This window comes from Artibeus jamaicensis, unplaced genomic scaffold, assembly GCF_021234435.1.
Source record: "Artibeus jamaicensis isolate MK-2021 breed Jamaican fruit bat unplaced genomic scaffold, CSHL_Jam_final contig_47, whole genome shotgun sequence".
Lineage (NCBI taxonomy): Eukaryota > Metazoa > Chordata > Mammalia > Chiroptera > Phyllostomidae > Artibeus > Artibeus jamaicensis.
Genome location: NW_026521848.1, coordinates 502,983 through 530,611, shown reverse-complemented (window position 1 = coordinate 530,611; position 27,629 = coordinate 502,983). Strand labels below are relative to the sequence as shown.

Below are 27,629 nucleotides of genomic sequence, written 5' to 3'. Positions count from 1 at the left end.
CAAGAGAAAGAACTCAATTGAAAGGGTTTTATTCGACAAGTTCTCTTGTTTATGCTTAAGGTGATATGAAATAGTAATAATCAAAGATTACATGAGTTGGTTTATCAGAACTTTGCTGGTGTGTGTGTGTGTGTGTGTGTGTGTGTGTGAGTGTGCTCACACACATTTATCTTCAAAGTGTGGGATGTGGAGGCTACCTCTGAGCCTCAATCTCTAGAGGAGAGTACTGCTGTAAAAGTATGGCCTCGTGATTGTTTTCTGTGATAATCTACATAAATGGCTTTCAACAATTTTTGTATCAAATATTTGTAGCCCTGGCTAGTGTGGCTCCAGTGTACTGAGTACCAGCCTGTGAACAAAAGGGTCACTGGTTAAATTCCCTGTCAGGACACATATGTGGTTTGAGAGGCAGGTCCCTGGTGGGGGTGGTTGAGAGCCAACCACACATTGATGTTTCTCTCTCTTTCTCCCTCCCTTCTACTCTCTCTCCAAATAAATAAATAAATAAATAAATAAATAAATAAATAAATAAAATATTTAAAAAATTCATTAACTTTTACTGTCCTGAAATCAAATTCTGAGTATTACATCCTATCAATACATATTATTAAACAAAACCCAATGTCCTTCTCATGTGTCTGAATTCTTAGACTCAGCAACTGAATCTCTTAGGGAACCCACAGGTTATGAAATAAGGCTTGGCTTGCTGGGCTGAGGCGACCTGTGTCCAAAAATGGTGGGAATTCTGGGAAAACAAAATGATTCACAAAGCACCACCTTCTAGATCTTGGATCGCCTGCTACAATATCTTTTGTGAAGTAAGAATTGGCTCTAAGATGCTTCTCTCTCCCATTCTGAACCACCCCCCCCACACATGCACACCTATAATCCACTGAGAACTAGTATTTTAATTACCCATGATGGTGCAGAAAAGAGAGAGAAAGTATTCTTACAACAGCCCCTGTCACCATTGCACTCCAAACACAAAGCCAGCAGTATAGGCACACTAATCTGATGTTTCTTGCAGTTTCTGTGGTGGATGTAATTTAATACCATAATCTCTGTATCTGCTAGAAGTCTCTCTGGTACTTACATTTACCCCTAGCTCCCTTTCCACATCTCTTCTGAGGCTCCAGCTTAATGTTCCAGCTTAGAACCACATCATGTCAGAGCTTGAAGAGGCCTTAGAAATATTTCTAGCTCAAAGCTCCTACTTTAATTTCAAATGTATAAACAAAAGTTCAGGAACTGAAGATGGCTGGGAGGTTGGAGGGAGCAGATTCCACTTCCCCCTACACACTGGAGAAAAACCCAGCCAATCTGTGGAGGAACAGAACAAACAGCCAACAGCATGGTAAGGAGAGTGCTTCAGGACAATAAGTGCTCTGGGACCAGCTTGGGGACCAGGGTGGCTGCAGCCCCAAGCCTGGAGCCTGCTGGGTCTGCCACAGGGTTCTTGGGAGACAGCCAGGTCAATGACTCCCTCCCCTGCCAAACAAGGATTGAGAAGCACTGGGAGAGACCTGGTTGCTTAAAGTTGCAGAAAGGGGAATGAGGAGTAAGTGGCAAACACATAGGGGCTGTGAGTACCCACAGATTCTGTGGACACCAGCTAGAGAAAGTTGAGAGTTGGGCTGTGATGGGCTCTGACCCATATAGTCCCTGGTCTGGTTGGAGAATTGGGCACTGCGAGAGGCCAGGCCTCTGTATGGAGAGGCATGCTTGAGCAGGAGGAATTTCTCAAAAAGAAAAAGTAAAAAAAGAGTCACTCGATGGCTGTTTGGGGAATTCTCCTGCAGCAGCCACTCCAGCCTCCTCCCCACCCAGCCATGCAGTGAACCCAAGGTGGCATGGGAGGACCTACACACAGTCCTGTAGCCCTGGGAAGAGTGCTTGCCAGAACCTGAGGGACCAAAGGCCACCTGGCCAAGCACACACACCCACAACCCTGGAAGAGTGTGCTCAGTGAAAGGCCCCAATCTCACACCCATAGCCCAGGAAGAGTGCACTCTGAGGAAGGCCTGGCGCCCACACCCAAAGCCCCGGCAACTGGCACTCACACTCATAGCCCATAGTAGAGTGCACACCAGAACCTGGGGAACCTGAGGGACCAGAGGCTGCTGGGGTGATGAGCTGGAGGCTGACTGAGTGTGGATCAGGAAGGGAGGAAGAAAAGTGAAACCAATCTCCCCTCAGCCTGCTGCACCCAGGAAGACAGCAAAACTGGTTTGGCCAATTTGAAGCCAGAAAGAGGTTGTTGTTTTTTTTTTAAGTAATTCCTTTATTTTTATTTTTATTATTATTTATTTTTCAACTCCTTTTTCCTGTCTTTCCTTCTTTCTTGTTATATTCCTTTTTCCTTTCTTTCCCATTTTATCCCTTCCTCCTTCTTTTTTTCAGATCCCCACAAGTCACACACAAAAAAACCTGGAACTGTGAAAAAACCAGAGTTGAACACACAGAGGGAGTCATTCCAACAGCTGAGGCAGTGAGACAAATTTCACTTTGCTACTACAGAAAACCTGCAAGTTATTGCATATTTGTATTATTATTTTTCATTATTCTTACACCTTTTATTTTATTAGTATTTTTGTATCCCTCTTCTTTCTGTTTAGTCTTCTTTGCTTGGATGTTTAAATTGTACTGTTTCACTGGTTTCCCTTGTTCTTTCTTTCATAGTATATTATTAATTTACTGTCTTTCACTTCACTTGTGTTCTGTTAGCACACTACTCAAGGTCCTATACTTCCTATTCTTGTTATCCAGATCACATAGATTCTGCCATATGAATGTTGCTCCATTAGTATTGTAAATATTAAGCTCTTCCATACAATTGTAAATACTACACAGCACCCCTCCCATATCTTAGCCCACTACACAGTTTCCTGAACTCTCTTACTATTATGGTTCACTCTATTCTCTCACATACTACACTTATTTGCTATCCTTCACTCTCACCTTACCTCAGAATCTGGCCTCCCACAATCTCACTGCTTTCTAGATCCAACTCACAATCCTTCCCTCCCCAACAAGAGTCTTATCTTCTTTCCTTTCTTTCTAAAAAGTGGCTAGTTGAGTGGAACATCACAGTTAACACTGTACATAACCAAAGGATCTCCTATCTCTTCTCTACTAGCTGCTACGTTAATATCATAGAATTATGATATTAACTCTGATATTAACTCAGATATTAACTCTGGCTGTGTTAAACCATTTTGCCTTCCCCCTCCAATGGATCTCAAAAAAGAGTAGGTGGAAGCTGTTAACACCAGGATACCTGCTAGAAGAGGAAACACACCCACAAAGGAACCACCAACAGATAACAACAGAAGAAGGTGAAGGACAGAGTGGCAGCCACACTAACCTCAATCCAGGACCAATCTGGAAATACAACTAAAAGGTGGAGAAATTACCCACAACAAACAACTGAAGAGTGAGAGAGAAGCCTCAAAACCCTGTACACAGAATAACCAACTTTGACACAGCCTGCCCACACCAGCACAACAAAATACAAGAGCTGGTGGACAGAGTGACCCTCAGTTAACCAGCTGGTGGGAAGGACCCACCAAAGAAGGAACCAACAACAACCAAAACCCAAAGACAAACACAGAGCCAACATAAACTACAGCGAAGACCAGTGACTTGGGAAATCAAGGAGATGGCACCACTGAATCTCACAGGAATTCTACCATAGAAATTCACACCATAAACCAAGGGAGTCAGAACAGATAAGATTAAGAGGCTGAGGCTAATGAGAAGAGTCTCACAAAATGTGAACACAAAGAAACAATCCCAAAATGAAAGGAAAGGAGGAAGCCTCAGAAGAATGCTAAAGAAAATAGAGGCAACTCAAGTATGATACTGAGTTCAAAGACACAGTTATCCAGATACTCAAAGATCTCACAGAGAATTGCCAAAACTACAACAAACTCACTGAAAACCATATCAACATAAAAAAGGAAATAAAAATTATCAAGGGCCAAGAGAAAATAAAGAATACAATTTCTGAACTGAAGACACAGTAGAAAAAAAAATCAAAATCAGGCTAAATGAGTCAGATGTCCAAATCAGTGAGCTGGAACACAAGGTAGGAAAAAAAACACACAGAAAGAGCAAGAAGAAAAAAAGAGGCTGACAAAGAATGAAGAAGGATTAAGGAAAATACAGGATAATATGAAACATAATAATATCCATATAATAGGGATACCAAAAGGAGAAGAAGAAGAGCAAAAGATAGAAAACCTGTTTGAAAAAGTAATGATGACAAACTTCCCTAATTTAATGAGAGAAGTCACACAAATTCAGGAAACACAGAGAATCACAATCAAGAGGAGCCCAAAGAAAACCACTTTAAGACACATCATAATTAAAATGGTAAAATTCCAAGATAAACAGAAAATTTTAAAGGCAGCAAGGGAGAAGGAAGTAACATACAAGGAAGCCCCAATAAAGTTAGCAGCTGACTTCTCAATGGAAACACTCCAAGCCAAAAGAGAATGGCAAGAAATATTTCAAGTAATGAGAACCAGTTACCTACAACCAAGGCTACTTTACCCAGCAAGGCTCTCAATTAAGATGGAAGGCCAAATAAAGAGCTTCCAAGACAAAAGAAGTCTAAAAAAATATACCTCCTCCAAACCAGCTTAGCAAGAGATGCTAAAGAAGCTACTTTAAGGAAAAGAAGGAAGAGAGAGAGAACACGGGTACAAAAAATGTCAATGAATAAGTACCTATCAATAATAACCCTAAATGTAAATGGATTAAATGTTCCAATCAAAAGACACAGAAGAGCTGAATGGATAAGAAAGTATGACCTCACCTATGCTGCCTACAAGAGACCCACCTCAGGACAAAAGACCATCACAGTCTAAAAGTGAAGGGCTGGAAACAAATTTTCCAAGCAAACAGAAAAGAAAAAAATGGGGTAGCAATGCTCATATCAGACAAAATAGACTTCAAAAAAAGGGCCATAAAGAGAGACCCATAAGGTCACTTCATAATACTCAAGGGAAGAATCCACCAAGAAGACATTAACATCATAAATATATATGCACCCAACATAGGAGCACCAAAATATATCAAGAAAATTTTAGAGGACTTCAAGAAAGATATTGACAGCAACACAATTATAGTAGGGGATTTGAACACCCCACTATTGAAAATGGACAGATCTTCCAAACAAAATATCAACAAAGATATTGTGGCATTAAACACCACCCTAGATGAAATGGACTTAACTGATATATATAGAGCCCTTCATCCCAAAGAAGCTAAATACACATTCTTTTCAAATGCACATGGAACATTTTCAAACATAGACCACATGATAGGACACAAAACGGGCCTGAACAAATTCAAGAAAATTGAAATCATACCAAGCATTTTCTCTGACCACAAGGGACTGAAACTAGACAGCAGCCCCAAAGGAAAAAACGCAAAACACTCAAAATCATGTAGATTGAATGGCATACTATTAAACAACAAATGGGTCAAGAATTAAATTAGGGAAGTAATATAAGTTTCTGGAAACGAAAATGAACTCACGACAACCGAGTACTTATGGGACACAGCAAAGGCAGTGCTGAGAGGAAAGGTCATAGCAATACAGGCCTATCTGAAATAGACAGAAACATTTCCAACAAACAACCAAACCCTGTGCCTACAAGAACTCAAGGAACAACAACAAAGACAGACCACAGCAAGTAGAAAGAAGAAAATAACCAAGATCAGAGCAGAATTAAATGACATAGAGACTAAAAGCACAATTCTAAGGATCAACGAATCCAGGAGCTGGTTTTATGAAAAGATAAACAAAATCGACAACCCTTTCTGAAGGCTCATCAAGAAAAGGAGAGTGCTCACTTCGGCAGCACATATACTAAAACTGGAACAATACAGAGAAGATTAGCATGGCCCCTGCGCAAGGATGATGTGCAATTTGTGAAGCACTCCATATTTAAAAAAAAGGAAGAAGAGAGAGGACCCAAATTAACACAATCAGAAACGAAAGAGGAGAGATGACAACTGACACCACAGAAATACAAAGGATTGTAAGAAATACTATGAAGAACTGTATACCAAGAAATTTGAAAACCTAGGTGACATGGAAAATTTTCTAGAAAAATATAATCTTCCAAAACTCAATGAAGAAGAAGCAGAAAGCCTGAACAGACCAATAACAGCAAAAGAAATTGAAGCAGTAATAAAAAAAACTCCCATCACACAAAAGCCCTGGACCAGATGGTTTCACAGGACAATTCTACAAAGCATCTAAGGAAGAGCTAACCCCTATTCTCCACAGACTATTCCAAAAAATCCAAAATTATGGAAGACTCCCAAACTCTTTTTATGAAGCCAGCATCATCCTAATTCCAAAACCAGATAAAGACACAACAAAGAAAGAAAACTTCAGGCCAATATTGCTGATGAACACAGACTCTAAAATCCTCAACAAAATATTGGCAAAACCGCATCTAACAATACATTAATAAGATCATACAATATGACCAAGTGGGATTCATCCCAGGTATGCAAGGATGGTTCAATATTCACAAATCACTAAATGTAATACATCACATAAACAAAAGCAAAGACAAAAGTCACACGATCATATCAATAGATGCAGAAAAAGCTATTGATAAGGTACAACACCCTTTTATGATAAACACTCAGCAAAGTGGGAATAGAGAGAGCATTTTTCAATATAATAAAAACCATATATGAGAGACCTACAGCCAACATTATACTCAATGGGCAAAAACTAAAGTCTTTTCCACTAAGATCAGGAACAAGACAAGGCTGTCCACTTTCACCACTTCTATTCAATATAGTATTGGATGTTTTAGCCACAGCAATCAGGCAAGAAAAGAAAATAAAAGGCATCCAAATCGGAAAGGAGGAAACAAAACTGTCACTGTTTGCAGATGACATGATAGTGTACATGGAAAATCCTATAGACTCTACCCAAAAACTGCTCGAACTAATTAATAAATTTGGCAAAACAGCGGGTTACAAAGTCAATATCCAGAAATCGAAGGCATTTTTGTATACCAACAATGAATCAGCAGAAGCAGAAATCAAGGAAAAAATCCCATTAGATATAGCAAAAAGAAAAATAAAATATCTGGGAATAAACCTAACTAAGGAGGTAAAAGACCTGTATGCAGAAAACTACACAATGCTGAAGAAAGAAATCAAGGAAGACACAAACAAATGGAAACATATACCTTGTTCATGGATTGGAAGAATTAACATCATCAAAATGTCCATACCACCAAGAGCAATTTACAGATTCAAGGTGATACCTATTAAAGTACCAATGGCATACTTCACAGACATAGAACAAACATTTCAAAAATGTATATGGAACCATAAACGACCCCGAATAGCAGCTGCAATTTTGAGAAAGAAGAACAAAGTAGGAGGGATCACAATACCTGATACCAAACTCTATTACAAAGCCACTGTAATCAAAACAGCCTGGTACTCGCATAAAAACAGTCATAGACCAATGGAACAGAACAGAGAGCCCAGAAATAAACCCAACTCTCTACAGTCAATTAATATTTGACAAGGGGGGCAGCAACATAAAATAGAGTAAAGATAGCCTCTTCAACAAATGGTGTTGGGAGAACTGGACAGCTATGTGCAAAAAAATGAAACTCGAGCACTAACTTACACCGTACACAACAATAAATTCAAGGTGGATAAAAGACTTAAATATAAGCAGTGACACCATTAAAGTTCTAGAGGAGAACATTGGCAAGAAAATCTCAGATATTTCACGCAGCAACATTTTTACTGATATGTCCCCTAGAGCAAGGGACATAAAGGAAAGAATAAGCAAATGGGATCTCATCAAAATTAAAATCTTTTGCACGGCTAAAGAAAACAGTATTAAAATGAAAAGAGAACCAACTGTATGGGGAAACATATTTGCCAATGATACCTCAGACAAGAGTTTAATCTCCAAAATATACAAGGAACTTATATGACTCCACTCTAAGAAGACAAGCAACTCAATGAAAATGTGGGCAAGGGACTTGAACAGACATTTCTCCAAGGAGGACATACAGAAGATCCAGAGACACATGAAAAGATGCTCAATATTGCTAGCTATCAGAGACATGCAAATTAAAACCACAATGAGATAACTTTTTACACCAGTCAGAATGGCCATCATAAATAAAGCAACAAACAAGTGTTGAAGAGGTTGTGGGGAAAGGGGGACACTAGTTCACTGTTGGTGGGATTGCACACTGGTACAACCATTATGGAAAACAGTATGAAATTTTCTCAGAAAAATAAAAATCGACCTGCCTTTTGACCCAGCAATTCCACTGCTAGGATTATATCCTAAGAACACTGAAACACCAGTCCAAAAGAACCTATGCACCCCAATGTTTATTCATAGCAGCAGAATTCACAATAGCCAAGAGTTGGAAGCAACATAGGTGCCCAGAAGTAAATGAATGGATCCAAAAACTATGGGACATTTGCACAATGAAGTTTTTATTTATTTCTTTATTTTTAAATTTATTTAATTATTGTTCAAGTACAGTTTTCTGTTTTTTACTCCAATCCCAGCCCATCCCTATCCAGTGCTCCCCACCTCCCTCCCATTTCAACCCCCGTTATTTGTTGTCCATGTGTCCTTTATACTAGTTCCTGTTAATCACACAATGGAATTTTATGCAGCAGAAAGAAAGAAGGAGCTCCTACCCTTGGCAACAGCATGGATGGAACTGGAAAATATGCTGAGTGAAATAAGCCAGGCATTGACAGACAAATACCATATGATCTCACCTTTAACAGGAAGCTAAACAACAAAACAAACAAGCAAGCAAAATAAAAACAAAGACACTGAAATAGAGAACAGGGGGACAGTGACCAACGGGGAGAGGGGAGGAAATTTCAGAAGGAAAAGTGGAAGGATTTTCAGAAAAAAGTATAAAGGACACATGGACAACAACTAATGGGGGTGGAAATGGGAGGGAGGTGGGGAGTACTTGCGGGGTGGGCTGGGATGAGAGTAAAAGACAGAAAACTGTACTTGAATAAAAATTAAATAAAAATAAAAAGAAATGTTAATCATAATAAACAAAAATTTCCGTTATTAAAAAATAGAAAGAAAGAAAGAAGGAGTTCCTACCCTCTGTGACAGCATGGATGGAACTGGAAAGCATTATGCTGAGTGAAATAAGCCAGGGGGTGAGAGACAAATACCATATGATCCCACCTTTAACAGGAATCTAATCAACAACACAAACAAACAAGCAAAACATAACCAAAGACACAGAAATTGAGAACAGTCTGATAGTGCCCAGAGGGGAGAGGGGAGGAAATTTCAGGGGAAAAGGGGAAGGGTTTGCAGGAACAGCCTCCCCAGACTAGCATTTTTCTAAGAAACGGTAATTCACAGAATCTGCTGTTCTAACATTGAAGGATTCCACAATTTTATAATTTTAAGTTTTTAGTGTTCTGTGGATTCATCCCACTGGGAGTGGGAGGATCAGCTTTAGAAAAGTGAAGAGCTATATAGAGAGGAACTGGGTAACCTTTCACCTGCTCATAAATATTTTCATCAGGAGCTGAAATTACCACCAATGCATGGTTGTGGCTTTCAGTCCCAATTAAAATCAACTCACAGGTTTCTTTTAAAGACTTTATTTGTATTTAGAGAGAAGGAAAAAGAAGAAGAAAGAGGGAGAGAAACATCAATGTGTGGTTGCCTCTTGCATGCCCCCACTTGGGGACCTGGCCTGCAAGCCAGGTGTGCCCTGACTGGTAATCGAACCAGCAACCCTTTGGTTCACAGGTCTGCACTCAATCTACTGAACCACACCAGCCAGGACAACTCAAAGAGTCTTAAGAAACAAATTCTACAAAGTGAATTTGGCATAGGGGTCATTCTTCTACTGGAGAGTGGGAAGGTTAGGAATTGAATTTCTTTCCTTCTGCTGGTGACAGAAACCAAAACACAGACCCAAGTTCAAGGAACACCAACAGAGTAAATACCAAGAAGCCCACAGGTAAGCATATTATATTCAAACTTCAAGAAACCAAAGTAAAGAGAAAATTTAAAGGCCAATATCTCTGATGAACATAGATGCAAAAATCCTCAATCAAATATGGCCAAACCAAATCCAGAACTCATTAAAAAGATCACACACCATGATCAAGTAGGATGTACTCCTGGGATACAAGGTTGATACAATATCTGCAAGTCAATTAACATGATACACCATAGAAACAAAATGAATGGTAAAAATCATAGTTCATATCAATAGATGCAAACAAGCTTTTGACAAATCCAGTACTTATTTATGATTTTGAATAACCTCTCAGCAAAGCAGGAATGGAGAGGACATGTCTCAACATAATAAAGGTCATATATAACAAATTCGCAGCTAATATCATACTCAATGGGGAAAACTAAAAGCATTTCCTTTAACCCCAGGAACAAAACAGGGAGGTCCAGTTTCACCACTCTTATTCAACATAGTACTGGAAGTTTTAACCACAGCAATCAGACAGGAAGAAGAAATAAAACCATACCAATTGGAAAAAAGGAAGTAAAACTGACTTCCAGCTGAGCCAGAGGCATAGGTAGACATACTGTACCTCCTCACACAACCCAAAGAAGGACAACAACAAATTTAAAAATAAAAAAAAAACTGACATAAAATCAAACTGTATGGAAGTCAGACAACCAAAAGTTAAAAAAGAAACATTCATCCAGACCTGTAGGAGGGGTGGAGATGGGCAGCCAGGTGGAGAGCACACCCAGCAGGGCAGTGGTTGGTGGACCAGGCAAGGCAGTGGCTTGCAGACTGGGCAGTCTCACATACACCTGCAGATAAACTGGGAGGAACAACTGGGGAGCAAAAGAGATAGCACAACTCAGGGCTCCAGAGTGAAGAAATAAAACCTCAAAGCCTCAGGCTGAGAACACCAGCAGGAGTTGAGGTGTCAGCTTAAGAAACTCCCAGCCTCACACATAATTTTGTAGGAGGGACCCACAGTGTCCTAGAACATACATAAACCCACCTACCCAGGAATCAGCACTAGAAGGGCCTAATTAGATTGTGGGTAGTGGGGTAAGTGACTAAAAACCAGGCGAAAATGGAGCAAGCAGCACTGTTCCCTCTTGGACCCATCCTCCACATACAGCATCACAACGCAGCAATGTGGATTGCTCCACCCTGGTGAACACCTAAGGCCCTGCCCCTTACTACATAATAGGCATGCTGGAAAAATATATATATATATAATGGCCCAAATGAAAAAGCAGATCAAAGCTCCAGAAAAAATACAACAAAGCAACACAGAGATAGCCAATCTGTCAGATGCACAGTTGAAAAGTTTGGTTATCAGCATGCTCCATGAATTCACTGGGTACTTCAACAGATAAAAAAGACCCAAGCAATAATGAAGGTTGCATTATGTGAAATAAAGAAATATCTACAGGGAACCAACAGTGACAGAACTCATATCAATGGTTTGGAGTAGGAGGAAGAAAGAAACATTGAACCAGAATAAAATGAAAAAACAAGAATTAAAAAAAAAAAACGAGAAGAAGCTTAGGAACCTCCAGGACACCTTTAAATGTTCCAACATCTGAATCATAGGGGTGCCAGAAGGAGAAGAGGAAGAGCAAGAAATTGAAAACTTATTTGAAAAAAACAATGGAGAACTTCCCCCATCTGGCAAAGCAAATAGACTTTCAGGAAATCCAGGAAGCTCAGAGAGTCCCAAAGAAGTTGGACCCAAGGAGGAACACACCAAGGCACATCATAACTATATTAGCCAACATAGAAAATAAGGAGAGAATCTTAAAAGCAACAAGACAAAAGGAGAGAGTTACCTACAAAGGAGTTCCCATTAGACTCTCAACTGATTTCTCAAAAGAAACCTTACAGGCAAGAAGAAGCTGGCAAGAAGCATTTGAAGTCATGAAAGGCAAGGACCTAAATCCAAGATGACTCTATCCAGCAAAGCTTTCATTTAGAATGGAAGGGCAGATAAAGTGCTTCCCAGATAAGGTCAAGTTAGAGGAGTTCATCATCACCAAGCCCTTATTATATGAAATGTTAAAGGGACTAATCTAAGAAAAGGGAGAAGAATTTGAAGGATAAAGTGACAAAAAACTCACAACTATCAACAACTGAACCTAAAAAGAAAACAAAAACCAACTAAGCAAATGAATACTACAGGAACGGGTTCACAGAAATGAAGGTCACACGGAGGGTTATCAGCAGGGAGGGGGAGGGGGATAATGGGGGAAAAGGTACAGGGAATAAGAAGCATAAATGGTAGTTGCAAAATGGAGAGAGGGATGTTAAGAATAGTACAGGAAATGGAGAAGCCAAAAAACATATATGTATGACCCATGGACGTGAACTACAGCATGGGGAGGGGAGTGTGAGTAGGAGGGGGTGTGCAGGCTGGAAAGAAATAAAGGGGGGAAAATAGGACAACTATAATAGCATAATCAATAAAATAATTTTTAAGAAAGTACACTCCATGAAAGAAAATTTGTAAGTTATACTTACTCAATATTAATAATGTTTGCTGTAAAAAGGACACTGTTAAAATGAAAATATAAGTCACACCTAGGAGAATATCACACCTGTGATATTTTCAAATCACATATCTGATAAAATATTACTATCCAACAATTTTTTAAACTTTCAACATTTAAAATGGGCAAAAGATTAAAACACTTACTTCATGAAAAGATACATGGATGGCAAATAAGTATATGAAAAGATGTTCAAGACCATGTTATTACATTTTGTTCATTAGATTCCTTTTATAGGTGAGATCATATGCTATTTGTCTTTCACTGGCTGCCTTATTCACTTAGCATTATAATGAACAATATAAACTCAAACAAAATAGAATCACATCTATTAAAATAGAGTCAAACAAAATAGAAACAAAATGGAACAGGCTGAAAGTGACCAGAGGGGAGGAAGATGGAAGATAATGGTGGAAAGAATGGAAAGGAACTAGACAAAGAACATGTATAAATGTCCCACAGACATGCACAACAGTGTGGGAAGTAATTGTGGGAGTGGGGGGTGGGATGGACAGAGGATGGCAAAGGGGAAAAACTGGGACAACTGTAATAGACACACAATAAAAAGTTATTTTAAATAAATAAATTCTGAAGGGCCAATGAGAAAAAATAAAATAAAACTTTTACTTGAAAAAGAAGAGAGACCATACCTCATTAGAAAAATGCAAGTTAAAGCCACAATTAGACAGCATTTTCCAACTATTAGAATGCTTAAAATTCAAGCAACTAATAACATATGCCAGCAAGGGTGTGGAGGATCCACAGTGATTCTCATTCATTGTTTCATGGTTGCTTGAAATTAAGAACAATCTAACAATAGCCAGAGGGGAGGAGGAGGGAGGGGACAGTGGGGAGAAGGGGTTTCAGGAACTACCATAAAAGACTAATAGACAAAACCAAGGGGGAGGGTGGAAACAAGGGAGGGAGGTGGGTTTGGATGGGGTGTGGGGGAGTGGTGGGGAGAAAATGCACACAACTGTGATTGAACAACAATAAAGTAATGTATGAAAGAAAAATCAATCAATCAATGAATAATAACAATTTAAAAATGTAAACATAGTCACCATACTGTATTCTTGAGTGTTTACTCAATAACTTCAAAAGCATGGCCACACACAAATGTATACATGAATGTTTACATCCATACATCCTGGCCTCCTCATCACTCATGTCACTGTGTTCACAATAAACTGTTATATTATAGTCAGCTCTGTGTTAGCCCCTCCCAAGGGCAGTGAGCCAGCAGGAGCAGTGGGAGCAAAGCTTCTGTGTAAGAAGGGAGCAAAAGAACAGGTTTCCAGGTGACAGAAAACAAGAGACAGAGCAGCACTGGGCAAGGAGAGAGTAAAAGATCCAGGCACACAGAAAGAGAAAGGCACAGACAAAATTTCAGAGAGATGAAAAAGGGACATGGTAAGAAGATGAGAGGGGAGGGAGGGTAACTGGGGCCAAGGAAAACAGGGAAAAGGAATCAAAGAAAGACACAGTAAATGAATGGATCAAAAAATTGTGGTACATATACACAATGGAATTATATGCAGCAGAGAGAAAGAAGGAGCTACTACCCTTTGCAACAACATGGTTGAAACTGGAAAGCATTATGCTGAGTGAAATAGGCCAGGTGTTGAAAGACAAATACCATATGATGTCACCTTTAACAGGAAGCTAAACAACAAAACAAACAAGCAAGTAGAATAAAAACAAAGACACTGAAATAGAGAACAAGGGGACAGTGACCAGAAGGGAGAGGGGAGGGAATTTAAAGGGAAACAAGGGGGAGGGATTTGGAGGAACAAGTATGAAGGACACAGGGACAAGAACTGAGGGGGGTGGAAATGGGAGGGAGGTGGGGAGGGAGGAGGGAGGTGGAAATGGGAGGGAGCATGGGGTGGGGTGGGGTGGGCTGGGATGGGAGAAATAAACAGAAAAATGTACTTGAAAAATAACTAAATAAAATTAAAAAAAACAAAAACAACAATGAAAAAGAAAGACACAGGACACAGATAGAGAGGGAGACAAAGCCAGAGATGGACAGAGGCATTTGCAGAGAAAGGAAGAGACAGCTAAAGACAGGCACTCAGAGACTTGCAGACTGAGAGACTGAGAGACATTGAGACATAAAGAACCTCAGAGAAATACAGACTGGGAAAGAAGGTCAGAGAGAAAAACAGAGAGACACACAGAAAAGTGGAAACAGTTCAGTGAAGGAGACAGAGATTTGCCAGAGGCAGAATAAGAGGTGGCAGCAGGGAGGAGAGTTATTACCCAGTCAAAGGGGTAGGTGACCTGGCCAAGCCTTGGGAGTAGCCGGCAGGACCATTATTTTTCTGACACACCTGCATAGTCTTTTTAAATCCCAACAGCAAGTCTCGGTGCTGATGATTACAGCTGACACTTAGAGCCCAGACTCTGCCCCAGGCACATTTGTGTACTTTGCACACATCTCACCCAACCCCACAATGGCCCTACCTGTAAGTGCTGCAGAGAGAAAGAAGGAGCTTATACCCTTTGTGACAGCATGGATTGAACTGGAGAGTATTATGCTAGGTGAAATAAGCCAGGCGGTGAGGGACAAATACCATATGATCTCACCTTTAACTGGAACATAATAAAAAAAAAAAGAAAAAAGTAAACAAAATATAACCAGAGAAATTAAAACTTCTTTTTAAAAAAGATTTTATTTATTTATCTTTAGAGGGGAAGGGAAGGAGAGAGGAAGAGAAATATCAATGTATGTTTGCCTCTTGTGTGTCCCCTGCTGGGAACTGGCTTGCAACCCAGGCATGTGCCCTGACTGGGAATTGAACCTCGATCATTTGATTCAAAGGCCTGTGCTCAATCCACTGAGCTACACCAGCCAGGCTAAAATTTCTTCTCTTTTTATTTTTTAAATAAATTCACCAGGGTGACATTGGTTAATAAGATTATAAATGTTTACAATCCAATTCTGTTCTGAGACTAACTACTTGGAATTAGTATCAGATTTAACAGGTAAAGGGGCTCCATCCCATGAGACTACTCCCATATTCCTTTGACTTTCAATTCCAGCTCCTTTCTGGGAACATGCATTGTGAAGGAGTGGGGCAAGCAGCAGTCTGGAATTCCTCAGTTCAAAGTTTGGCCCATCCACTGATTTTGACATATCGAATGTCTACCTCTTTTTTAGAAAAGAAATCTGCAGAACTCTAATAGAGGAAGTGATGGATTCATAAAACTGCTAACAAAGGATAAAGATCAACAAGAATTAATTACATGGAACTACATTAACTAATAAAGGTTATGGAATCTAATGAACAAAATAAATTAACATAATAGAAACAGATTCATAGATAAAGTAAACAGATTGACAGCTTTAAAAAGGAGGGAGGTGGGGATGGGTGGGTTTGAGTGGTGGAGTGGAGGTGAAATGCAGACGACTGTACTTGAACAACGATGAAATAATTTTTTAAAAGGAGTGCAACAAACAACAAGTGCTGTTGAAGATGTGGAGAAAGGGAAACCCTCATGCATTGTTGGTGGGAATGCAGACTGGTGCAGCCACTGTGGAAAACAGCATGGATATACCTAAAAAAAAATTAAAAATGGGTCTGCCTTTGGCCCAGCAATCCCACTTCTGGGAATATATTAGGAGGAACCCAAAATACAAATTTGAAAGAACATAAGCAACCCTATGTTCATTACAGTGTTATTTACAATTGCCAAGACATGGAAGCAGCCCAAGTGTCCATAAGTAGATGAGTGTATAAAACAACTATGGGATATCTGCACAATGGAATACTACTTGGCCATAAAAAAGAACATTTTACCCTCTCAAATGCATGGGTATGCATTTCAGAGGGTAAATGTATGGATGGACCTGGAAAATATTATTTTGTTAGATAAGCCAGTTAGAGAAAGACGAATACCATATGATTTCACTATACGTGGAATTTAATGAACAAACTGCACTAACAAGAAAATAGAGACAGACTTGTAGACACAGAGTAGGATGACAGCTAAGGCTAGGGGTTAGTTACAGGAGTGGAGGCACTGAGCAAAAAAAAAAAAGGACTCATGGACATTGACAACAGTGTGGTTGATTGCAGAGAGAATGGGGGACAAGGAACTAAACAAAAATAGAAAAAATACAAAAACATTTTTTCAAAAAAGAAAAAATGAAAAGAAAGGTGTTTGGGGGCTGTATAAAAAAGCTAAAGAAATTAAGCAAAGAAAACTTCATGGACACAGACATCAGTATGCTCATTACCAGAGTAAGAAAGGGGGATGGGAAGAGGTAGCAGAGGATAAGGAGAGGATAAATGTTGATGGACACAGACTTGACTTTGGGAGGTGAACACATAGTACTATACACAGATAATGTATTATAGAATCATAAACTTGAAACCTATAGATTTTATTAAGGCTTGTCACTCCCAGTAAATTCAACCTAAATTTTTAAAAGAAAAAAAATGATCATTAAAATTGCTATGACTTTTCTTTGAAATATTTCTTGTTCTTTAATGTATCTGTTATCTTGCTATAAGGAAATTTGCTAAAATTATGCCTTTGTAAACAAAGTTGAAACATTTATCTCTTACTCTATCCTTGATCCTTCCAGAATTCAGAAACTTTTTGTGAATATTCTTATTTTCATAGAAGTATAATTATTTCCATAAGTTAGGAAGAATCTGTTCTGCTTGAAATAGGGCATAATTGAAAACTGGCTAGATTACCAAGCCTTTGACAAATATCATATTTAAAAAAGACATGTATAGACTCACATATACACAGCTTAAATGAACTGAGATCAACAATATGGCACCAGTATGGAAGCCTCCTTGGAAAATTCAGCGTGAGGCCTTTCTTACTAGGTACCCAGCAGTCTGAGAAGATGAGTAAGAATGGTTATGTCCCCTGTCAGTCATGAGGACATTGTGATATTTTGGAGACCTTGAGAAGAAAGGAATTTATCCAGATCTATATCTATAGGCAAAGTCTGATGGTAAGTCCTTGGCTTACTTTCCTGGCCTCAAGAGACCCTTAAAATCAGAAGATTCCTCATGAAAATTTCCAGCAAAACAGATTCAAAACAGCCTATATGGATGATTACTATTCTTGCTGCTCCTAGGTAAATAATGGGTCAAGCTTATTGAAACTAGATTTGTTCTACAAATCAATTAGCCTGAATGTGGCTATCTTTGGTAACAATGGGGATGATTCTAGAGAGAAAAATTATGTTTTAGTAACACACTTTCAGGGTATCAAATCCTAGCATCTGTGGGCGTGCTTGTCTAATTTTTATGTGTGAAGAGGTGTTTGTATTTTTGTGAAAATGCTGATGTGTTTTTGTGTATGAGTCTAAGTGTGTTGATGTATATATTTTTGCATATGAGTGGGCTTTTATGTGTTTAGTTGGACTCATATGTACAGGGGTATTTGCTTTTTCACAGAGGTGGTGGTATGTGTCCCTGTGAGTGAGATTGTGTATATTTGTATGTTTGTGCATCTCCCTGTCCCTGTGTTTTTCTAGGGTCTTCGTGTGCTCAGTGCCTATCTCCAGACCCCCTTCCTTCACCCTCCTTTCTGTGGCAGCCACAGGTGAGAGTGATGAGAGAAACATTTGGAGTGTGGAGAGACTCAGAACTGGTGAGACTCAGAGGTGGAGGGGGTTGGTGGAGAAAGAGGGACTGAGGGACCTGGAAGAGGGCACATTTAGGTTCACTGCATCTCTGACTGAACTGACCAGTACTGGCTGTTCTCTTTCTGCCTTTGGCTCTGTCTTCACTGTGCAGCATGTTTCTCTGGTCCTCTCTGATAATCTGTGTGTATGTCTCTATCGCTTGTAATCTCTCTTTGTCTCAGCATCTCTCTTTCCCCCTTCACTCTAAGCCCCAGATGTGCAGAGACTGGGTCCAGTTTAATTGATGTCCACCAAGATGGTGACTGTCTCCATCATTGCTCAGAGCCTCTGGCAGGCTCAGTCCCCAGTTGCCAGATATGTGAATGAATGCATCCATGTGCACCAGTGGTGGTCTGGGCCTGGCTTTCCACCTCTCTCTCTGTGTCTTTCCTTTAAAAGGCAATGGAGGTGGGGGAGGCCAGGCAGCACCATTCCTGCCATGTTAGGTCAACCTCTTGTGGGACCCAGGACCCTGATCCTGGCAGTTGAACCATACACCTCTGACACAGGATGAGGGTGCAGAAAATTTTGACCTCTTGAATTCAGATGTGAAGCCTGCACTTTATAATTTTGGAGAGGTGCCAATATGGACTCTGACCCAGGCCCTTGCTCCTACTGTGTTGTATGACCTGGCACCAAGCTTAGGTCCTCATTCCACCCCCAGGAATCACTGACAAAGAGGTATGAAATGCTTTACACAGAGTTAGACACTGAGTCCTACCCTTTGAGGTAGGTATCATTGTCATCTCCACTTTATAGATGGGGGAGTGGAGCATAGAGCAGTTGAGGATTTTACACAAAGTCATACAGTAGATTAGAGCTGCATTGTCCAATATGGTAGCCACTTGCCACATGTGACTACTTACAATATGGCTACTATTGATGCTGGTCATAGTGCACTCAACTAACACTCAATTGCTGCTCAGTTTAGTAATTGGAAAACTTCTAAGCACATTTGGAAAAACTTGCGTAGGTAAACCTACTTTTTTATGAAATCTAAATACAGATCAAATGTTTCTGGAGAAAAACAGGATTCTGATTAAGATGCAATATAAGTGCAAAATACACAACAGATTACAAAGACTTATAATGAAAAAAAGATATCATGAAAAGCTAGGGCAGAAACAGGAAGAAACCCAGAGACAATGAGAAATGAAGAAATAGATATAATAGAAAGGGATATAATATAGGGATGAAGGCATAAAAGGGGAAGGACAAACAGAGAGAGAACAAAGGAGCAAGAGAGAGAGGCAGTGCTACAAAGTCACAGGAGGAGAGGGGTGCTGCAGGGGCACAGGCAGGGCTGGTACCTGTACGGGAGCTTGTTTTTATGTATGCCAGTGTGTTTGTATTATTTGTTAACAGCTTTACTGAAGTGTAATTGACACACAATAAACTGCATATATTGAAAGTGTACAATTTGATCAATTGTGACATACTGTACACTGGTGAAACCATCATCTCAAATAAAATAATAAACATACTCATCACCACAAAAGTTTCCTTATGTCTTCTGTAATTCCTCTCTTCCCTATTTTCAACTCCCTCCCTAGGCAACCACTGATCTGCTGTTTGTCACTAGAGATGAGCTTGCACTTTCTGAACTTATATTAGTGGAATTATAAAGAGTATGTAAAAAAAAGAGTATGTACTCTTTTTGTCTACCTTCTTCCACTTAGCATAATTATTTTGAAGTCTGTGGTAGACTGAATAATGGCCTCCCCAAAGTGCCCATGTCCTAATCTGCACAACCTGGGAATACTACCTTACATGGTAGAATGGATTTTGTGAATAGAATGAAATTAAAAATCATCATTTGGGGAGATTATCCTGAGTTATTCAAGTAGGCCAATGGTATCATCAAAGAATGTTTATAAGAAGGCAAATACAGTCATACCTCAGTACTGGCTGGCTTCAGAAAAAGCTTTAAATAAGAACATAGATGAAATGCACCACCAAATAAGCAACAATGAATAAACATCTTCGAAATGGAGCTGAGGAGTGAGGGTCATGAGGAAGAACATTTTAAGATACGTCAATTCCAGTGTCTAATAGGGCAGGGACTTAATATGCTTAGTATTTTCAGCACCCAGTTCAATGTTTGGCTCATTGGAGTAACTGAGAACAACACTGTGTCATGAACAACTGTGTTAGGTGTTTTAATTGAGTCAGCAAAGATTTATGTGTTGAAGTCCTAACTCCTGAAGACTCGGAAAGTAACATTATTAGGACATAGAATCTTTATAGAGATATTTATGTTAAGCTGAGGTCATTGGGGTAGGCCCCAGTACAAAACGAGTGATATTCTTATAAAAAAAGAAACTTTGGGCACAAATGTGCACACAGAGAGAATGGCATGTGAAGATAAAGGCAGAGATCAGGGTGATGCTTCTATTGTGCGAATATATTTTGTTGTTTATGCCACCAAGTTTAGGGTACTTTTTTATGGCATACAAAGCAAATGAATACAAATTGGGATGACCCCAGATGGAAAGTCACATGACATATTAGTTTTCTGTTGCTGCTGTAACAAATGGTCATTAACTCAGTGGCTTAAAACAACGTGAGTTTATTATCTCAGAGATCTGGAGTCTGAAATGGGTCTACATCTGTTTCTTTGCTTTAAAACTTCTAGAGACTGCCTTCCTTAGTGCATGTCCCTCCTCCATTTTCAAAGTCATGAACGTCGCATCTTCTCTGCCCTTTGACCTCTGCCTCTGTTCTCAAATCTTCTCTAATTCTGATCCTTTGGCCTTCTTCTTATAAAAACCCTTCCACTTACATTGGGCCCATCCAGATAATTTAAGATAATCTCCCCATCTCAAGATTCTTAACTTCATCATATCTGCAGAATCCTCCATGTCATGAAAGGGAGCACATTCCCAGGTTACAAAGATCAGGTCATGGATATCCTGGGTTCGGGGAAGAGTATCATGAGGGCTAACACCTGTTGAAAGTTGGGACCATGGGAAGTGACTCTGAGATGGATGTTAATACACAAGACCTCTATGAGAGAAAACCTGTGGTTTGGTTCCTGGGCAAGAGAAGGAAGGGAAGCGGGACTGGGTAGAGGGTGACATCAACTCATGATGCAATCTCCAGGATACCCTACTGAGACATTTTGAAATGGAATGACCCTTCAGAGCTGTCCCAAGTTGGGCCAAGACATCAGAGCCAATCAACCCCCTTCGTGGAGCAGGCAAGGTTGAGGACTGCTTGGGAAGAGGCTGGCAGTGAGGCAATCTGACAGCAGATACTCTAACTCCTTTCTTCTAAGGAAGGATCTGGGCCATACAGCACAATGCTCACTCCACAGTTTTCTAGAACTCTGAGTGGGGCCAATTCCTTAAATATAAAATGAATTGGCTAAAATATCCTTGAGGGTTCTGCTCAAGATGGCAGCATAGGCAGACATGGCTCACCTCTTCACACAACCGCATCAAAAGCACAACTAAAATATAAAACAACCACCACTCAGACCATGAGAAATCTAGTCAAATGCAAGTATGACCACTACAGAATTAAAGAAACCACATCCATCATGACTGCTAGGAGGGGCAAAGACACAGAATGGGCTGGTCTCTCACCCACCTATAGTGTATAAAAATTCGGGAGGGATATCACAGGAGTGAGGAGTTTCAGCACCACGCCAGATCCCCTAGCTCAGGTTTCAGTGACAGGAATATTCCCACAACTTTCATCTGCAAAAACCAGCAGGGATTGAGTCAGTAGAAGAAACTTTTGGAGCCCCAAGCAGTTCCTCTTAAGGAACCCACACATGGACACACCTACTCAGACTCACTCCCTCTGAGGTTCATTGCCAGGGTGGCAGCTTGAATTCAAGGGCATCAGTGGCATGCTGGGAGAGGCAGAAGTGTCTGGCATCTGAAAGAGAAGAGGCCTGTATCCCTTTTCTGAGCCCTCCTCCCACAGAACCATGAAGCCATATTTGAGGCGCCATCAACCTGGCTAACACTGACTCACCTTGGAGATTACCAGGGATTCTGCCCTACCCAACTGACAGGCCCACCCAATCTGATTTTCTATATTAATAATAGTCTTGGCTGATGCTCCACAGCTTCCTAAGTCCTACCAAACAAGTAACAACTGGCCTCAGTGAGTTCCAGGCCAGGCGCCAGCAGCAGCCAGATTAGTTTCACACCTTGGCTTCACCTAGGAATCTCCAAGCACAGCAGAAGTAGCAGTCACCTCAGATTCCTTTGTAGCTTATCAAGGAAAGCCCTGGGAACACAAGTAGGGGGCTGACCTTGGCCTGAACCACCTGGGAAACCCCATGGCTAGACCACCCAGTGGACAGCTACAGACAACTTCGGAGAACCATTACCCTGCCCCTGCACAGTTGATCCTCCAAGGAGGGAAGAGGTTAGTGATCAGTGGTCAAGGCCAATCCTTGAAACTGACTGGCCTGGGTAAATCCTTCCCATTGGCTTGCCAACAGTAACCCAGACTCAAATACAAGGGGAGGGTGTATTCAGCCCACACAAAGGGCACACAACAAATGCCCAGCTTGAAAGTGAATGAAGGCTGTGCCACTGGACTCTACAGGGCACCCATTACATTAGGCCCCACTACTGAGACATAAAGTCAAAGCACCTCTACCTAATTGGAAATAAACACAGGGAGGCTGCCCAAATGAGGAGACAAAGAAACAGGGCCCAAATGAAAGAACAGATCAAAACTCCAGAAAAAGAGCTGAATGAAATGGAGATAAGCAATTTATCAGATGCAGAGTTCAAAACAGTGGTTATAAGGATGCTCAAGGAATTTAGTGAGGACCTCGGCAGCATTAAAAAGACCCAGGAAGTATTCAAGGATTTCCTCATTGAAATAAAGAACAGTTTACAGGGAAACAATAGTACAGTGGATGAAGCCGAAAGTCAAATCAATGATTTGGAACATAAGGAACCAAAAAACAACCAATCAGAACAATAAGAAGGAAAAATAATCCAAAAAAATGAGGGTAGTATAATCAGCCTCTTGGACAACTTTAAGAGGTCCAACATTTGCCTCATAGGGGCAGCAGAAAGAGAAAAGAAAGAGCAAGAAATTGGAAAACTATTTGAACAAATAATGAAAGAAAACTTCCCTAATATAGTGGAAAAAAAATACACATACAAGTCCAGGAATCTCAGAGTCCCAAACAAGTTGGACAAAAACAGGACCACACCAAGACGCATCATAATTAAAATACTAAAGGTTAAAGATAAAGAGAGATTCTTACAAGCAGCAAGAGAAATGCAGAGAGTTATCTACAAAGGAGTTTCCATAAGACTTTCAGCTGATTTCTCAAAAGAAACTTTGTGGGCAAGAAGAAGCTGGGAAGAAGTATTCAAAGTTATGAAAGGAAATGACCTACAACCTAGACTACACTATCCAGGAAGCTATTATTTAGAATGGAAGAGCAGATAGAGTGCTTCACAGGCAAGGTAAAGTTAAAGGAATTCATCATTACCAAGCCATTATTACATCAAATGTTAAAGAGACTTGTCTAAGAAAGAGAATGTCATCAAAACTATTTAAAGTCCTAGAGAAGAACATTGGCAAGAAAATATCAGAGATTTCACGCAGCAACATCTTTACAGATATGTCCCCTAGAGCAAGGAATATAAAGGAAAGAATAAACAAATGGAATCTCATCAAAATAAAAAGCTTCTGCGTGGCTAAAGAAAACAGTATTAAATTAGCGAGACAACCAACTGTATGGGAAAACATATTTGCCAATGATACCTCAGACAAACATTTATTCTCCAAAATATACAAAGAACTTACACGACTCCACTCTAAGAAGACACCCAACCCAATTAGAAAATGGGAAAAGGACTTGAACAAACACTTCTCCAAGGAGGACATACAGAACATTCAGAGACACATGAAGAGATGCTCAATATCATTAGCTATCAGAGAGATGCAAATTAAAACCACAATGAGATACCACTTTACACCAGTCAGGATGGCTATCATAAACAAAGCAACAAACAACAAATGTTGGAGGGGGTTGTGGGGAAACGGGGTCCTTAGTTCACTGTTGGTGGGAGTGCAGACTGGTACAACCATTATGGAAAACAGTATGGAATTTTCTCAGAAAAATAAAAATCGACCTGCCTTTTGACCCAGCAATTCCACTGCTAGGATTATATCCTAAGAATCCTAAAACATCAATATCAAAGAACCTATGCACCACAATGTTCATAGCAGCACAATTTACAATAGCCAAGAGTTGGAAGCAACCTAGGTGCCCATCAGTAAATGAATGGATCCAAAAATTGTGGTACATATACACAATGGAATTCTATGCTGCAGAGAGAAAGAAGGAGCTACTACCCTTTGCAACAACATGGATGGAACTGGAAAGCATTATGCTGAGTGAAATAGGCCAGGTGCTGAAAGACAAATACCATATGATCTCACCTTTAACAGGAAGCTAAACAACAAAACAAACAAGTAAGCAGAAAAAAAAAACCCAAAAAACAAAGACACTGAAATAGAGAACAAGGGGATAGTGACCAGAGGGGAGAAGGAAGGGAAGTTAAGGGGAAAAAGGGGGAGGGATTTGGAGGAACAAATAGGAAGGACACAGGGACGAGAACTAAGGGGGGGGAGGAAATGGGAGGGAGGTGGGGAGCAAGGGGCAGGGGAGGCTGGGATGGGAAAAATAGACAAAAAACTGTACTTGAAAAATAACTAAATAAAATTAAAAAAAAAAAGAAAAAAAAATGGGAAAAGGACTTGAACAGACACTTCTCCAAGGAGGACATACAGAATATCCAGAGACACATGAAGAGATGCTCAATATCGCTAGCCATCAGAGAGATGCAAATTAAAACCACAATGAGATACCACTTTACACTGGTCAGGCTGGCTATCATAAACAAAGCAACAAACAACAAATGTTGGAGAGGCTGTGGGGAAAAGGGGTCCTTAGTCCACTGTTGGTGGGATTGCAGACTGGTACAACCATTATGGAAAACAGTATGGAATTTTCTCAGAAAAATAAAAATCGACCTGCCTTTTGACCCAGCAATTCCACTGCTGGGATTATATCCCAAGAATCCTAAAACATCAATTTCAAAGAACCTATGCACCACAATGTTCATGGCAGCACAATTTACAATAGCCAAGAGTTGGAAGCAACCTAGGTGCCCATCAGTAAATGAATGGATCCAAAAATTGTGGTACATATACACAATGGAATTCTATGCTGCAGAGAGAAAGAAGGAGCTACTACCTTTTGCAACAACATGGATGGAACTGGAAAGCATTATGCTGAGTGAAATAGGCCAGGTGCTGAAAGACAAATACCATATGATCTCACCTTTAACAGGAAGCTAAACAACAAAACAAACAAGCAAGCAGGAAAAAAAAACCAAAGACACTGAAATAGAGAACAAGGGGACAGTGACCAGAGGGGAGAAGGAAGGGAAGTTAAGGGGAAAAAGGGGGAGGGATTTGGAGGAACAAATAGGAAGGACACAGGGACGAGAACTAAGGGGGGTGGAAATGGGAGGGAGGTGAGGAGCAAGGGGGGGGGGAGGCTGGGATGGGAGAAATAGACAGAAAACTGTACTTGAAAAATAACTAAATAAAATTAATTAAAATAAAAAATTGTGGTACATATACACAATGGAATTCTATGCAGCAGAGAGAAAGAAGGAGCTACTACCCTTTGCAACAACATGGATGGAACTGGAAGGCATTATGCTGAGTGAAATAGTACAGGGGTTGAAAGACAAATACCATATGATTTCACCTTTAACAGGAAGCTAAACAACAAAAGAAACAAGCAAACAGAATAAAAACAAAGACCCTGAAATAGAGAACAAGGGGACAGTGACCAAAGAGGAGAGGGAAGGGAATTTAAGGGAGAAAAAGGGGAGAGATTTGGAGAAGCAAATATGAAGGACACAGGGATGAGAACTTGGGGGGGTGGAAATGAGAGGGAGGTGGGGAGTATGGGGTGGGGTGGGCTGGGATGGGAGAAATAGAAAACTGTACTTGAAAAATAACTAAATAAAATTATTGAGAAAAAAACTATGAACAGTAAAATGACAACAAACTCACGACTATCAACAACTGAATCTACAAAAAAAGGAAAAAAACTAAGCAAACAAGCAGAGCACAGAAACAGAATTACATGGGGGATCATTTGAAGGGTGTTCAGTTGGGACAGCAAAGGGGGAAATTGTGCAGGAATCAAGAAGCATAATTGCTAGGAACAAAATAGACAGGGGGATGATAAGAATAGTATAGAAAAGGGAGGAGCCGAAGGACTTACATCTATGACCTATGGACATGAACTGGGGGGGGCAGTGGAATTGCAGGAGGGAAAGGATTTACTAGGTGGGTGGGAGCAAAGTGAAAAAAATTACTAGGACAATTGTAATAGCATAATCAATATACTATACTTAAAGATAAAATAAATATTCTTGAAACAGTCAAAAGGAGATCCCTTAGAAAGCATGTACCTAACACTCAGGAGCATCCTTCCTTTACCTAGATCCACTCTGGATTTTTTGATTGCCCTCAAGGACACAGTCCTCACTCACCCAGTCCTCAAGGTCTGCACCCTGCTGTCTGCTGGTGACCTGCTGACCTCACAGTGCATGCTCCAGACCCAATGAGCCTCAGGACCCTCCTGTCTCTGGTACCTGCAGACAGCATTTCTTGTCACACTCTCACCTTACTTTTCCTTCTACTGTAGTTTCTAGTCAGTGGCCAGCAAGATGAACCATTCTACCATCTCACTTACCCCAAGCATCTCTCTACAAGTATTGCCTTCAGCTAGAGCAAGTGCTGAAGAACTATGAGAAGGTTTTCCATGGCCACTCTCTGGAACCTAGTCCTGGGACAGCGGATTCTCAAAAATTAGATCCAGGAGGAGGTGGGCTGCCTGGAGTAGAAGTTATAGAAGATGAGTGGTGAGAGCTGGGGTCAGGAGTGTGTGGTATGTGTTCAAGCATGCATGGACCAAGCACAGACTAGTAGTCTTAGACCAACACTTCTCAGAAAGTGACCTTGGGAGACCCCTTGGAAAGCTCCAGCAGCACACACACAGGGAGGTTAGGAAAGTCAGTAAAGGCTTTCTGGAGCACATTACATCTAACTTGAAACCTAAGTGACAAACAGGAACAAACCACCTAAAGGGGGAGGGAGGATGGTGAACAATATTTATGGCCAAGGAAACCATAGATGCCATCCAACTTTCTTCCCTTGTCCTCTTTCTCCCGCAGATATATAGTTTTTTTTTCCTGCTCTGAGGAGACACCTCTTGGTCCACACAACTGAACCTTTGAGGTCCTTGAGAAGCAAGAGTTCGTTGTGTCCCAAATGGCAAGGGAGCTGAGGTGTTTCTGGACAGGGCTCACAATG

At 40.4% G+C, this 27,629-nt stretch overlaps 1 protein-coding gene and 1 non-coding gene across 3 annotated transcripts in view; one reads left to right on the top strand and one right to left on the bottom strand.

Moving 5' to 3' along the window:
• LOC119052152 (cytochrome P450 2G1) overlaps nt 1-27,629 on the bottom strand; it is a 52,135-nt gene that overhangs the window by 12,258 nt on the left and 12,248 nt on the right. The window lies entirely within an intron of this gene.
• On the top strand, nt 5,855-5,960 carry LOC119052153 (U6 spliceosomal RNA). Its single transcript, XR_005083077.2, has one exon. It is a non-coding gene; the product is annotated as a U6 spliceosomal RNA (small nuclear RNA).